The 15,368-nt window shown below is 45.4% G+C and overlaps 1 protein-coding gene across 2 annotated transcripts in view; it reads right to left on the bottom strand.

The window, feature by feature from the left end:
* Nucleotides 1–2,323: 2,323 nt before the first annotated feature.
* The window catches only part of LOC144762785 (putative ATP-dependent RNA helicase DDX43), a 989,943-nt gene continuing 976,898 nt past the window's right edge, over nucleotides 2,324–15,368 (bottom strand). Inside the window, exon 17 of one of the 2 annotated variants that reach the window (XM_078648055.1) lies at nucleotides 2,324–3,411. The gene's annotated coding sequence lies outside the window, so the exon portion shown is untranslated. The remainder of the gene's footprint in view (nucleotides 3,412–15,368) is intronic. The other variant, XM_078648054.1, reaches the window with a different exon arrangement.

Below are 15,368 nucleotides of genomic sequence, written 5' to 3'. Positions count from 1 at the left end.
GGCATCCCCCCCAAGATCCCAACTTACCTCTCCAGTTGGTGGTCGCCTTCAGAAAGTCTCCCTGCCTGAGCCTGCAGCAACTGTGCCGAACCGAGGGTCTCCAATGAAAAGAACATAACATGCTGTTAAGTATGTACTTGTAGAGATGTTGCCCAAAGACCATCGGCTTCTATGGTTTGTAGCCCTGTCCTGCTCAGTTGCTACAATGAGAACCCGTATCTCCTTCAATTATGCCATTAGATGAGTGATGGTGTATAACCTCACTTCTCACTCCTCCACTCGAGGGATGAGAGATATTTCAGCACAGTTACTACTCAAATAAGTACACCCACTGTGCTTTTACACCACCCGCTGATTCACACAGACAAAGTAGTCAGGAAATGGCAGTTGACAGCAGTACCGCCTTAAGGTCCACCTTTAACCTAAGTACACTGCTTCTATCATAAAGCTGCCTCTAGCTTAACCTTAAAAGCCAGATCCCGAGAGAAGGGTGATGTCTCCATGGGAAAGCAACATGAAGGTGTCACCAGTACTGCAGGTTCAGGGCAGTGGGACACAATGGTTGGATTGTTACACACCTCAAAGCAAGTCACAGAAATGTGTAAAGCAATCCTTATTGCAATCCAAAAGCAGACAAGGCACAATTCACGCACCCAGGGGGTTCAATTAAGAAGCTAGTGAGCACTCTCACAGGACCCATTTCAATACGGTCAATTCTTAAACCTAGCAAGACAACTGGGTAGCTTTACATTCTATGGGAAGCACCCCAAAACAGAAAAGCATATAATCATCTAATATGTTCTTACCCACCTACTCTCCCTTATTAATTTCTTAAAGCAGCAGAGGAAACTTTTAAACAAAATCAAGCGCATTTAGAGAAAGAACTAGGCACCTCCTACACGATCTCAACATTAACATTAGAAAACGAAGGTACATCAGATCCTATAGCACTTCTAGAAAGGTAGAGGGGATATAAGTCACATTTTTAATGGAGTAACCCGTGCGGCAAACTCTAAATCAGGCCCCAAGTCAAGTTTTGTTAATATCATTCATTAAACAGATGTGTTCCTGGTCAACATTTTAAGATCTTAAAGTTAGAATGAAAGCAGAGAAGAAAAAGTTTAATCAGCAACACTAATTATATTCATATGATATTCTGATGCCTTAAAATCGTCTCTTATGGAAGCAAATTTAGAATAGGATTCATCTTTCAACAGATCATTTCACTAAGCTCAATGCTCAACTAACATTTCCCGATGATCTTTAAACATGCCTATACACTTTAAAAATCTATTTTACAGTGGCTAAATCTTGTTGTGGTACACAATTGTTCTATGGAATGGAAATTTGATCTTTACATGTGCATGACTTACTAGTGTTGCAAAACTCAAATAACACGCAGAAGAATAATTCAAATTGTCTCAAAGCACTACCTTAATCCCTACGAAATATACCTTATTGTTTATTCTTTAGGTGTCCACTGCAGTACATATTTATTTTAATACTTGCTTACATTTCTTTCTTTGATTTCCTCTCACACACACCATCCTTATATACTGCAGCACTTCTTTTTCTCCTCTTCTCTTTCTATGACTGTTTTTGAAATGTTTCTATTTACAGATCAGCATTCTTGACATTATGGTAGAGACTTTAGACAATCTTACATTTTGCCTATACCTTTAGATGGACTAACTTTAAAAAAAATACACTTTTCTGTTGGTCTTGCTAGAAGGTCGAAGTGGCAACCAAATTGTCAGCAAAGGAAGCCTTATCAGTCTTAGTAAAAGAATTTTCAGTTCGGGTTTGTCACAGCATGCGCCTTCATGACGTACTCTGCATACATTAACCTTTGGCTGCACCAGAGGAGTATCATCTTTACACATCATGCAATTTGCTAATATGGAGTATTATTTTAACTTTCATAATGTGTGTGCACTGGAATGCATGAGGCACTAATTTAAACTCCATCATGATGCCGTATGCCACAAACAATCTGTTTTTGTCAACATTTTTCCCAGCATTGGCAATGCCAATAGGGCAGACTTTGATATGATAAACAACATTTCTGCATACAGTGCAAATACATAGGATTTGTGAAGGCCAGTGTTTAAGTGGTTGGAACATTAAAATTACACTTGCCGGCTTTTTCAATGCTGGTTTTACAGTTCTAGCTTTTATGTCAAAACATAAGATTCTTTACAAAGATGGTCTTTGGGATAAAATAGTTCCAAGTTCAGTTTTATGTCGTGTTTATCACATAAAAGCAACCCTTGTCTTGTTACTTACAGTTTTGCTGACATTTTTATAAAAATCAGTGCACAATTCAAAGATTTGGGAAATCACTGCCAAATGTTTTATTATATTGGTTTATTTAAGACTTCACATTACAGAATCTGCAGATGACACTTTACAAAGCATGTAATGCAATCCTATAAACTTAAAAAATATAGTATAAAAATATGTTAAGGTATATACTGTTACCATTGTTAAAGATGTGGGTTCTACAGACCAGCCCCCACAAAAACGGCACCTTCATTTTTAATCAAAATCCTGGGAAATTCAAATATTTCTAAGGCAAACAACTATAAGACGTACACTGTAAATATGGGACTGTGAAATGCTATGTTTTATCCTGTTACTGCCAGGGGCATAAACATAGACAAGACAGAGAGACAGCATTTAACAGAAAATAAAATTAGAATAAAAGTCAACTAACTCAAATATTTTTAAGTCTGTCTCATCAGATCTATTAACGCTTAACTTAAATTTGTTTCTCACATTTTAGCTTTATTCTTTTATAAACCCTTATGGCCGTTACAGCAGAAAATGCACAATATTAGCTATACCACCTACCAAATAGACTCTGTATTTTGAAGAACAGTTTGATGCCAAATAAAACAATTTCTGCATCACCTGCCAGACAAAAGTATTGTTTTAACTGGGAGTAAAATATGTGTTCCCCACCTACAAACCCCTTCCGTCAATTAGGACAATGCCCAATAGAAGAAAGCCACCTACTTAAAGACCTCCAGAAATGAAGGATTTCTTTTATTTATTACTGAGGACAGTGTTACAATTGGTTTAGAACACAATACAACATTCGTTTACTATTATACAATTGTCTAATAAAAACAGCTGGGTTTGCCTAATATGTTACTTCTCATGATGTAGTCCACTGAGATTCTGAGGAATATACAACTGACAGCTTTAGACTGCTTTATAGTATACAACATATTCACAGAAAGTGATGATACATAGGTAAGAGTTCCAAGCAAAATTATGAGTTTGCACAATATTTCAATCTGACATGTAGCATTAGGTACGTGTAAGTTATGCTGTGCCATGGAAAGACACAAATGCATCATTTTAGACTGGAAATGGCAGGAATTCTGATTTTATGGCCCTGGTTTCCTGAAAAAAGAAACAAGGGAACAGTTACTCACATTCAATTAGCAACAAAGAGGTACACCACTACAGAAATAAAACAGTACTCTAAAAGTGAAATCAATTCAACATAATATTGAATAGTGGAAAAACAATTGTTTCTGCTCCTACAAAGATTATTGAACCGTTTTCTTCACTTTGACCACCACTTCACTTTTAGTCCTTGTTCTGCATCATACAAATCCTCAGTTAATTTTATAAATGGTATAATTATTCTCTGCTGCATGCGGGGACCATTTAAAAAAAATGGGGTAATCCCAAGGTTAGTCCTGGACCTGGGTACTATACGATACAGATAACAGTGGTCCTAGAACCTTATTTACGACAGAAATTTAGTCCGAGCATATCATTGATTCAATTCTATTCATTTGGAGAACACACGGCGAAGATCCCTCGCCAGTCCCAGACGGCCGAGCAGATTACCGTGATTTAAACACGGACCACGAAGGCGCTCCGTCCATCCCAGGCTTAATTCCTGCAATCACGGAGTGACTAATTAATCCTTGATGCCAACATGATGCCTAATATTGAACTTCCATTGACTGGATGATGACTACCTAACCCACCACACTTAGAGGGCGACTCAGCCACCTCTATCCAGGTTGCCCCCACCACCCTAGTCCTGAAGAAGATCCGCACGGCCGAGGTTGTGAAATCCCCTAGTGCCATAAGTCGGATCGAAACGTCGCCGCCCTTGATTAAGGCCTAGACTAACTGTTCCGTTACCCCTTGTCGTGCAAATGGTTTTTTTTTGTGTCCTCATATATGCCACCAGATGGTATGACTCTAGATGGGATCTCTCAATTTCGCCGGCACTAAACATTACTGTGCGCCCTGGAATTTTGTGCTTGGCGGTTAAAAAAAAGATCTCCCAGAGGTAGGCTGTCTACTAGTCCAACTCCCATATTCGATGTCAGTAAACCTTGCCCCAGGGAGGACCAGACCACAAACCCCTGGCATAATCATTGGACTTTTCATCGTCTATCTGTCCGACCATTTTATCAACGGAGCCCAGATCTTCGCCGCACCCTCTCCACTACACAACAGGTCTAATTTACTTATGGCCATAATATTTCTTAGGCAGTCTGCAAACCTTGGGGGGGTTGGAGATTTCCATTCTCTTCACACCTCCCTTCTAGCAATGACAATCACATAAAATATAAACTGAATTATATTGTCTCTAATATCGTAATCAAATGATAGACCCAAAAAAATCAGTCTTGAGCTGCAGGTATCTGGTCTTGACAATACCTCCTCTAAGAAGCTGCAGACCTGTTGCCAATAGTTTTTAATTTCTGGGCAGTCTGCAACAATGTGTAAGTCATCTGCAGCTAAAAGCTTACATCTGGGACAGGAATATGATTCTCCAGATATTTTGTCAATTTGGAAGGGGTCCAGTAGACCCTGTGTGCTGTGTAGAGGTGGTTCCTTCTAAGATTAGCAGGTTTTATTGTTTTTTGGGATATTATAAATGAATCTATCCAAACCTCCAGCTTCTTTTCCGTACTATCTACCAATAAGTCACCCCAGAGTTTAGAGATTTCCTCCTCCTGTCTATCTTTTGCTCCTATTAGTAAAATGTACCAAGAAGAGACCTCCCCCTTCCATCCTTTTGGTCTACTGGCTAATTCTAGAAATTCACTTCCCTCTTCTTCTAGCGCCCAGTCTTGACTTCCCCACCAAGATGATAATTGATAATATTTAAATCTTGTAAAGGATCTTCCTGTCATATTAGATAAGGATGTCCAGTCTAGGAGAACTAGGTTGTCATGCAGGTCTCCCCATCTTAAAAAGCCTGCTTCTCTCAACGGAGAAGAAAGGCGATCTAATAAACATTCCGGTGTTCCGGGGGAGTCCCAAATTGGTGCTAGGGAGTTGTAGTAAGGAATTTTCCAGATTTTACAGACTGCTTGCCACAACTTGAGAGCTGTAAGTAGAATTTTTAGGCGGACTTTCTTGTAAAATTTCTGGGCACCGAATTTTAACAAGAAAAATTCAGGACCCTGGGGAAGGTCGGATAGCATTGCTTGGAATAAACGGCCATGTGAAGATAAATCCAGCTTGTCAGCCAAGAGTCTGAAATTTTTTTAACTGGAACGCTTAACAGTAGAAAAGTAAGTCGGGGAGGGCCAGGCCACCTATTTTCAACCCTCTTCTCAACTTCCTTCAAGCAATTCTTGGTGACTTAGTAGCCCAAATAAATTAGTCTATCTTGCCCTGAAGGCTGGAGCTATCTTTGTTATGGAAGGTCAGTGGAATACTGTTAAATAAAAAAGTCACCTTAGGCAATACTACCATTTTGATTAAATTGACTCTACCGTAAATACTAAAAGGTAGACCGGCCCATCTTAGTAGAAGTTTAGTTATATCTTTAACCACTGTTTGCCAGCTTATTTTGGAGACATCCATCAATTTTTGCGTAATGTAGATATCGAGATACCTGATCTTGGTTTTCACGCCAGGTATGGGGGCAGGGCTATTCCAACTCATATCTGTTTTGCTCTTATTAATGCTGTATCCCGAGACTGCTCCATATTCCTCTGCTAGTTGAAATAACTTAGGAATAGCCTCTAAAGGGTTGATGGTATACAGCAATAAATCGTCAGCATATAATGCAGTCTTTAGCTCCAGCCCACCCATTTTAAAAGGAATGATTGTTGGATCTGATCTCAACAATGAAACAAAGGGCTTGATGTACAAATCGAAAAGGAGAGGAGACAGGGGACAACCCTGTCTCATCCCTCTCGATATCGCAAACCAGTCCGTCAGGCTACCATTAATCAAAACTTTTGCTCGTGGGTTCCCGTACAATATTTTAACAGCCTGAATAAAGGATGGTGGAAAGCCAAACCTGATCAGCGTGTCCCACAGGAACTTCCAATTGACCTGATCAAAGGCCTACGCGGCATCAATTGCCACGATGGCCAATAGCAGTCCTTTTTCTTCTGCAAAATCTATTGCTCCGATGACCTGAAAAGCCAACTCGTTTAATTGTCGACCTGGCACAAAGCCCCTTTGATCGGGGTGGATAATGGTTTGAATAACTTTAGATAGTCTCTCAGCCAGAATTCCGGAGAATATTTTGAGGTCGGAATTCAGAAGAGAGATAGGCCTATAAGACTATTTTCATGGGATCTTTATTAGGTTTAGCTATTAAAGTAATAGTAGTCTCTAACCATGAAGATGGAATACCCCCTCCTTGCTGGTATATATTGTTAAAGAGAGACAGCAAGTAGGGGAGAATCTCTTCCACATTATCCTTGTATATCTCCGTTGGTAGGCCGTCTGGACCTGGGGCCTTGTTCCTACTCATCTTTTTTAACTGTACCCTGATTTCCCCTTCAGTGATCTCACCCGATAGCGTCTTTTTATCTGCCTCACTCAATTGAGGTAGTACTCTTTGGCTCCACCACTTCTCCAATTCTTCTGTTCCAATGCTTATATTTTCATGATATAGTTCTTCCATGAAACCTCTGGCTTCTGCCCTAATCTCTTCGTCCTTAGTCAACTGTTTTCCCGAATTTCGTTGGGACAGGGTATTGATGTTGTTCCTGGTTCTATCTGATCTAGCCTTCCACGCTAGGAGTGCCCCGCACTTCTCCCCATATTCGAAGTTTTTAAGTTTGCTGGTCTCCCATCTATCATGAATCAACTTATCTGCTTTGGCTTTAAAACTCGATTGTGGCTCTAGAAGTTCCTTTTCTAGTTCTGGGATCTTCTCTCTTTCCCCTAGAGCTGCCTGCTGTAATTCCTGTTCTTTCTTCTTAATAGAGTCCAAATCTATAGCTTCTCTTTCTTTTATCCCTTTTCTTTTTTGTCTCATCTGGTATCCCAAAAAGCCTAAGAAAAGCCTTTAATGCCTCCCAGGCAGTTTGTTCTATAGTCGAACCCATATTGAATAAGAAGAACTCCACTATACTGCTCTTAATTTTAACTCCAATACTATCATCTAGTAGGATAGTTCTATCTAGAGTCCATCTGCGTTCATAGACAATATTTTTGAAGTTAATGTTTAGTTCTACAACTGAGTGGTCTGAAAGGCCCACTGGGATATGGGTCAACTGAGGTCAGAGCAGACTCGAGGGTATGGTCTACCAGGAACAAGTCAATTCTTGAGAATTGTTTGAACTTTTTACTATAGAAAGAGTATTCTCTTAAATCACCATTCTTGGCTCTCCAAGCATCCAACAAGTTGAAATCCTTTATTATGTTCTTAAGAACTGATAGGGACCTTTTGGGCAAAACATATTTTGCTCTAGAGGTACGATCTAGCTGACAATTTAAAACAAGATTGAAATCCCCCCCAAGAATGAGAGGTGTTTTGCTCAAGATTAGAATCCTCTCGAGATTATGAAGAAAAGTTTCGTTGTCTTCGTTTGGGCCGTAAAACACTGCAAATGTGTAAGGTGAACTAGCGATCAGAATGACCGCCACCAAACACCTCCCTGACTGGTCAGTGTCCCAACTCTGTACACTAATTCCCTTGTTTGCCCTAGTAATTATTGCCACTCCCCTAGAGATTCCCTTCTGCCTAGAGCATAAAACATCCTGTACCCAGCGTTTTCCCTCAAAAACCCTCTTACACACTTTTGCCTCAAGATGGGTCTCCTGCAACATGGGTCCCTTACGGTCCGGGTGTAGTCTGAAAGGGTCTCTGTGGACTCTCTGTATTTCTGCTTCAAGATCTATATCTAAATGATCTTTCAAAACACCCTCCCTAAGGAGTCTGCAGACAAAGGCTTTAATATCCCCCACCTCTTCCCCCTCGGGTATCTTCAATATGCGAAGATTGTTCCGCCGCGAGTGAGTCTCCAACCTTTCCATGTCCATCATCAGAGCCCTATTTTCCTTTTTTAAAGCACAGAGATCCACGGAATTCTCTGCCGTGGTGACTGAGAGGGTGGAGACCTTCTTTTCCAGTGTGGTCCTCCGAGCTTCTATTCCTTCCAATTTGGCTTCCAAAAGGTCAAACCTATCATGTAATCTTTTCTGATTTGCCTCGGAGATTTCAAACTTTTCAAACAAATCACCCCTCAATGAATGAAATAAAAGCTCTATTTTGTCAAGCTCCTTGGGGGAAGTAGGAGACTGAGAGATCCTTTTCAGATCTAGCGTGAGTTTGAGAAGTTAAGGTAATTGTGGTATCAGGGTGGTTACACACTGCACCTTCTGATATCAGTGTAATCGTAGAATCTTGATGGGTTGAAGAGTTTCCAATCACATTATTACTACCGCTCATCAGAATGTCTTTGTCTAGACTAACCGGACTCTCTGGATCCTCTGACACCTCCTCAGCTTGTATTTCCGCGATAGGGGAGTACCTGTTCTCCAGAACTAAAGGGGTCTGAGTTATATGGGTTGACTGTGTATCCACTTCTACACTTACTCCCTCCTTTATGGAATTCATTTTCTCCATCACTTTAAAATTACTTTAGAGGGGGTGTTTTTTTGTGTTGAAACCTGCTGGGGGGGGGGGTGTTTACTACTAACACTCTTCTTAGGACACCACTTCCGCTTACTCTTGTATGGTGTAAGTGGTGAAGGTCTCACTTTTTCGCCCAATTCTGCTGAGTCCCAGACCCCCTGCTGTTTTAATTCTTGCTTCGACCTTACTTGGTATCTATTTCTTACCACCTCCCCTCTACTTTTGGTTTGTTTAATACCAGTCTGTTCTTTCTCCCCTGTCCCTGAAATCACTTTTACCGGATTTGTCTCTACTGATGCCAAGGTATCAGAGCTTGCTTGATGCTGGCTTAACAAAACTGGTGCTCCTACAGGCAGAGCTGCCTCCATACGAACACTTCCTTTGACTGGGGTTAAGTATTTAGTAGCGGAAAAGTGCCCCCAGCACACAGGGCCTCTAAAATGATGTGAAAACGCTCCTTTTGTGCATTGCCACGCTTCCCACTTCCAATTGACACAGCCCAAACCCCAAACCACAGTTCTTGGACTTATCTTCTCTGTCTGTGTCTGATTTGGGGAGACCGAAACGCCCGTCACCAACACCTCGGCTGCTGCTCCCGGGGCCGCTTCCAAACCAGCGTCTCTCCTGACCTGAATCAGCCCCGCCTCGTCCTCCAGGTGCAAGTTCAGATTTACCATCCCCGTATATAAATTTGTTGATCTATTCAATACAATACTTTTTCAGATAAAAGTACTTTTCCGTGTGCTTCTTCCCCTTCTTTCACTTGTCATTAATTGTCTTAAGGAGCTGCATAGACACTCAGCCAGTTGTTGAAATTATTCCATAATTTATACACACATAGACAATGGGGATTATCAATACATAGTATAAAAAAATATACATACACAGTATATCAAGTGACAATGTGTCCTAAGTGAATAATTTGTGAGAACCTATACTCCTATAGTGAAATACAAAAAAGGTTTCTGTTTCGAATTTTGATTTTAATCAGAACGAGGCGACCAGAAATGAAATGTCTGTAGTAAATGTGCAATAGTTGGAGGTATGGGCAACTATCATGCGTGGTCTGTCTCTTTTTTCCTGTCTATTTATCCACAGGAGGCATTGTTGTTTTGCCATAACCTCACATCCAGGTTCCCAGTGAGTAGGGTCCCCTTGTTCTCCCTCTCAGCACTAATAATGGCTGCCATGCTATTGTTTTGTAACTTGCGATCGAGTTTATTTTGTTGCTGTTGCTCCTTCTAGTATATCTCTGAAATTAGTAAGTATGCTTATTTGGCCTGCCCGATAGCAGCGCAGAGGAGCTAGGCACACAGAGAGGTAGCTTATCTGTCTCTCACCACCCCTTCCGAGATCTGTTTATTTATTATTAATACACTAGCCCACGCCAAGGCTCGAACCCTGTTCTCCAGCTCCAAAGTCTGCAGCGTTATATGTTGAGCCACCTCCTCTCTTTGATTCTCTATAACATTTGTTTCAGTTGCTACATTTGACAGTGTTTTTTTTATCTGTCTCGACCCCGTGTGTTGTGTTTATTTTTATTTTTCTCTCCCCACCCCCTCCGAGATCGCAGTCCTTTCATGGTCACTTATTGGCTAACTCCTTGTGCTTAACGGTAACTACCCTTAGCAATAGACGTATCCAACTCCCACATGAACATGTGCAGTTGCGGCCATGTTTAGGAAGGGCCGTGAGCGCCAGGATACCAACACCGCTCGACCAACACCGCTCGTAGAGCATAATTTGTTTACAAGCATTTGAGGAATGCAGTAAGACTATCAAACCTGCCTTACTAGAAACGATGTACAGGGTGAATGGTGCAAGATACTGACAGTCTCTTCTAACACCAAACCATAGAGACAGCCGTGATGTTATCCAGATAGATGCTGCTTCAATGCTGCACTGTCAACACAGAAAGCGCCCAGTTTTAAACTACTAATTCCATTCAATGTAACAGGCTGAGATTTGCACACAGATTTAACCTGTATAAAAGAGTGTCAGCTTTTCTTTTTGTTTTGCAAATAACCATATTGTGCTGTTGAGCGAAGACAAATTACTTTATTTGTAACGCAACACATTTATGGGTGTGTTCCTTATCGGGATAAATCCTGCCTGATCACTGTGTACTAAATGGGTCATCTGTGGGAGCAGCCGTTTCACTAAGATCCGGCCTAATATCATTAGTCAGCATGGACAGTGGATGAGAAGCGGTACTATCAGAGGACATTTTCCCCAGCTTCAGGAGGGGAATAATAATGGCATTGCGAGTGGTGGCAGGTAGGTGTTAGGCACGCTTCGCTATAAAGTACCACAAATTTAGGCGGCAGAAGATATACGCAAGTCACTTAAGCCCCAGGGGTCTTCTTCCAGACCATATGTTTGATCGCTCCCAAGTAATGGCCCCTCCGTTAAACTGAGTGTCGCGGCCCCAGTCAGGTGCCAAAGTCCGGGCGCCACAAGCCGATTCTGGCCAATACAGCTGAGCTCCCAGGGGACCCAATCACTCATAACACCAACTGGCAACAGTCAAGCCATCCCACTATACAGATAGGCTGCCAAGTGAGAGCCTCCATGCAAGAAAGCCCAGGCTCCACAGCAATCCGTCCCAGGGGGCAAGGGAGGACACACTACACGAAGGAGAGAACCCCCAACTCTTGTCTCTAAAGCTCCACCAAATGGGGCATCACAGTCAACACTTGTCACTGTACGCAGTAGTCAGCTCTGAGCAAGTCAATCTCCAGCCACCCAGGGCGTAGGGGATCTTTTACAGCTCCACAGTCCACATAGGAGCCGCCGCAATTCAATGAGCAACACCAAGAGCACTACTCTCAAAATGGCGCCGACTCCGGAGCGCACTACCACCAGCCACCGTAGATAACCCCCAGGAAACCCCCTACAGGGAGGATGTTGTAAGTTGATGCGAACAGATGACAGGATACTTCGTGTTGGTTACAAATAGGTTTAATGTAGGACACAGCCGAGCACAAGCCTCGCCAGCTGACAGAGGACCCCTCCATTGCTTTTCTTGAGGTAAGTGCAGTCGCAGCCAGGGATTCCAATCCAGCCCAGGGAGATCCCGCACGCCGTATGCAGTGAATAGAAGCCTCTGGGACAGTATCCAAGCTTAGAAGAGTGTCTCCTGGGGCGCCGCCCAAATCACCACTGCAGCGCTCATTCAGCAGCCAGGACCTCCTCAGCTGCCCCCAGGATCCAGCCTGCAGTCATGGGGACCATGAAGAGCCTCCATGCAGGCTCCGGACTCCCAAGCCTCCAGGCGCCATTTTGTTGCTGCGGAGCCGGAGCCTGCTCCGTGTCATAGTTCGATGTTCGCGTAGCAGCGAACATGCAAACCGGACGCCCCCCCCCTCCCTTTACATCTGTACCAATGTAGGACTCGCGGAGGCCGGGCGGAGCTGCTATGCGGACCCCGGGCACTCCGAGAACCCGGGCGCCGCAATCTTGACACCACAAGTCTGTAGCTAGCTTCTTCAAGGATCGTCACGATTATTGCCAGGTTCCAGGAACCGCAATTGACGAGCCCAATTAGCACCAGTCAGCTATGAGGGCCGGTGTGTGCCCTCGGCACCGGGGAATCAGCCGTTACACAGGATAATTGGCAAGGCCAGCACGGAGCTCCGGGCTCACGCGTCCGTCTCTTTCGACTTTTAAGCTACGCCCCCGGATGATAGGAAAGCCTTGAGAGCTAGATGGACTGCTTTCAGTGCCAGGTTCTCGATGTGATGAGAGCTCTCATTATCTGAAAAACGGGTGTGCAGAGACAGAGCTCCCAGATGAGCTACCCATCCTGAAACAGAAGCATCTGTTACAATAGTACAAATTAGGGTTGAAAAGGGATGCTTTAAACATGTACTCTTGCACCAGCAAATAATTGATAGCCTTGCAGTCACCAATGACGATTAGACACTGCCGGAAACATTTCATTTGTAGGCTGGCATTCAGGACAATGGAACTGCAGGAAGCCAAGAACCAAGTTGATTTGCCTGGACATCACACTGAAAGTCTTAAGACGATATTTCTCCTGGACTGATAACATACACTCCTCCAAAGGATGTAGTTTTTCTTGCATCATCTAGCAGTGTTCACAGATAAGGTCACCTGAAGAGAGGGCGTTGATGACTTCTGAATGGGTAAGCGTAAACAATCCCAGCAGCTCCGACTTGGTTAAGGCTAAAGCTAAAGTACCACAGAATTGTGTCTCTATTATCTCATATCTAACAACGGCTGTGGGTGCCCTAACAGAGGAGATACAAAATGCTGAGGAACAGTTGGGTCGGGGCGTTGAGCAAGTAGTTTCAAGCATGTTACCAGCTGCTGCTTCATCAAACGTAACCTCATGTGAGGCAGCTGTTACTAACACGGAGCAGGATGCTCTAACAAAGGGCCCGCAGGATCCTTCATGGGGGTCGTCGACAGCGGAGGGGGGTAAATCGGGATGGGACTGTTTCACCTCACATGATTAAGGGCCCGCAAAAAAAAAAAAGGAAAGAAGAGAGGCACAAAAACTGGCACAGTTACAGTTGAACCTCCGTTGGAACCACTTTTTGCAACACACCTGGAGGATATCTCCAAACTTGTCAAGATAATGGTAGAAGGACTGGCGGGGAAAATGGCACGAAAAGAGACTCAATGGTGTACACTAGGGGTATGATAAAAAATATGTTTGATGCACATATCTTGCCAAACACCACTCATTAGAAATGGGGGGGGCGAGGGGAGGAGTCTGCGAGTCAGGAAGGTCAAAGTACCCCACACCCTTGTTTAGCTAACAACGATATGGTTCAGGCTGGCAAAAATCTAGGTGATCTTGTGGTAGATACGAATACCTATTGTTTGGGAGCACACATTCCTTTAAAAAACCAACTCCGGGGGCGTGGCCAAGATGGCGAGCTGAGCGGTCGCACCATTCGCGAGCTCCTGTAAGCCTGGGCCCTTGGACCGCTAAAACATGCTGATCTCCCCCCACATTCCAGGAGATCGAGCGCCAGGAACGTGGAAACACGGAGCGACACTGCCTGGGGCCCCGTACAATCCTCGGACCGCGGCTGCGGAGCTTTGGTGTGGGCCGGGGTCGAGGGCGGAGACGGCTCGGAGCGCCGAGCGAGGCCTGAAGCGGCCGTGGAACCGGATCTGCGGATCTACATCGGGCCGAATACGGGCTGCAGGGACTGCCTAGAGGAGAAGATTGGCCCTCCACCCGAGCCCCCAGCAAGGTCCAGCGGTAGGGGCGCGGGTGACGCCTGGAGCCGCCAGCGCTGGATGTGGGACGGCGTGGGGTCGCTACGTGAGGCCGGGGACCCGGTCGGCCGGAAGGTAGGCCTCTGACTGCACAGCGCCCCTCCATCCCGTTGAGACTCGGCGCCGAGGGTGAGGACACGTGGACGCCCGCTCGGTCGCCGGTGGAGCCAGGACGCGTCACAAGCCACCCAGAGGAGACAACCAGCTGCTACGCGACCCCTGGCGGGTTCCACCGGCGGGGACGCGTGCTCCATGGCGTGGTGCGGAAGACCGGCGTAGGGTCGCTACGCAAGTCCGGGGCCGCGGCCTCTGCCAAGCACTGTTCCCCCCGTCTCCTTGCCACTCAGCCCCAGGGACGGGAGCGCCTTCATCAACTCCTCCGGAGGCACGGAGCCTGTGGGGGGGCCATACCCCGGTGCCCCTTGCATAGCCCTGAGTGGACTCGAATGTGGACTGCACGGCAGGCTCGGTGATAGCCCGGCACTCGGGGGTTTGGCGGGGACTGGCCGCGACACGACCCCTGCGTCGAGAAGTGCGGCGCCCCTCAGAGGCGTGTGGAGCTGCGAGGCCAGACCGAAGAGGCCTGAACCGGGCCAACCCCGCCCCACTCACACGACCACACGATCGTGCTCTCACACGCACATCTGAGCCGTGTGGTCCGGAGCCTTGTTGCGACAGTCCCTGAGGTCGGACCCTAACTTCCCCTCCGATCGCGATCCTTGGTGCGATCTGACGGCCCAGGAGCAGGAGTTGGCGGATAACTGACTCCCACTGCAGTGGCACTGAACCCGGATCCCACTGGGGGTCAACCCGCTGAACAGACAGGGCCCCCAGAGCGGTGCCGCACCTTACGATTGCCATCGGAACGCTGCATCATTTGGTGTGTCCCCACCGCTTTCAAGATGGCTGGCAACAGAGGGGGCAAGAAGGGGGACCGGACATTACCAGAAATGCTAAGTAGGGGTCCCCCGCGACAGGATAAGAGTCAGCACTCGCCAGGCACCTCGGGCAGCTCCCGAGGGGCAGAAGGGGGGGAGCCTCCGGTCACCAGATCATTCCTGGAAGCGCTTTTCAGTTCACTCAGAGACGATTTCCAAACACTAAAGCAAGAGGTGGCTGGCGAGGTGCGGGAAGTGCGGAGAGAAGTCGACGCCCTTGGCGAGAGAGTGGCTACAGTGGAGGAGGCCGGACACACTCGAGATGACGAGATCGCACAGCTACAACAGGAAGTGTTGCGGTTACG

The sequence above is a fragment of the Lissotriton helveticus genome, chromosome 6, assembly GCF_964261635.1.
Source record: "Lissotriton helveticus chromosome 6, aLisHel1.1, whole genome shotgun sequence".
Classification (NCBI taxonomy): Eukaryota; Metazoa; Chordata; class Amphibia; order Caudata; family Salamandridae; genus Lissotriton; species Lissotriton helveticus.
This window is presented reverse-complemented; position numbering and strand designations above follow the sequence as displayed.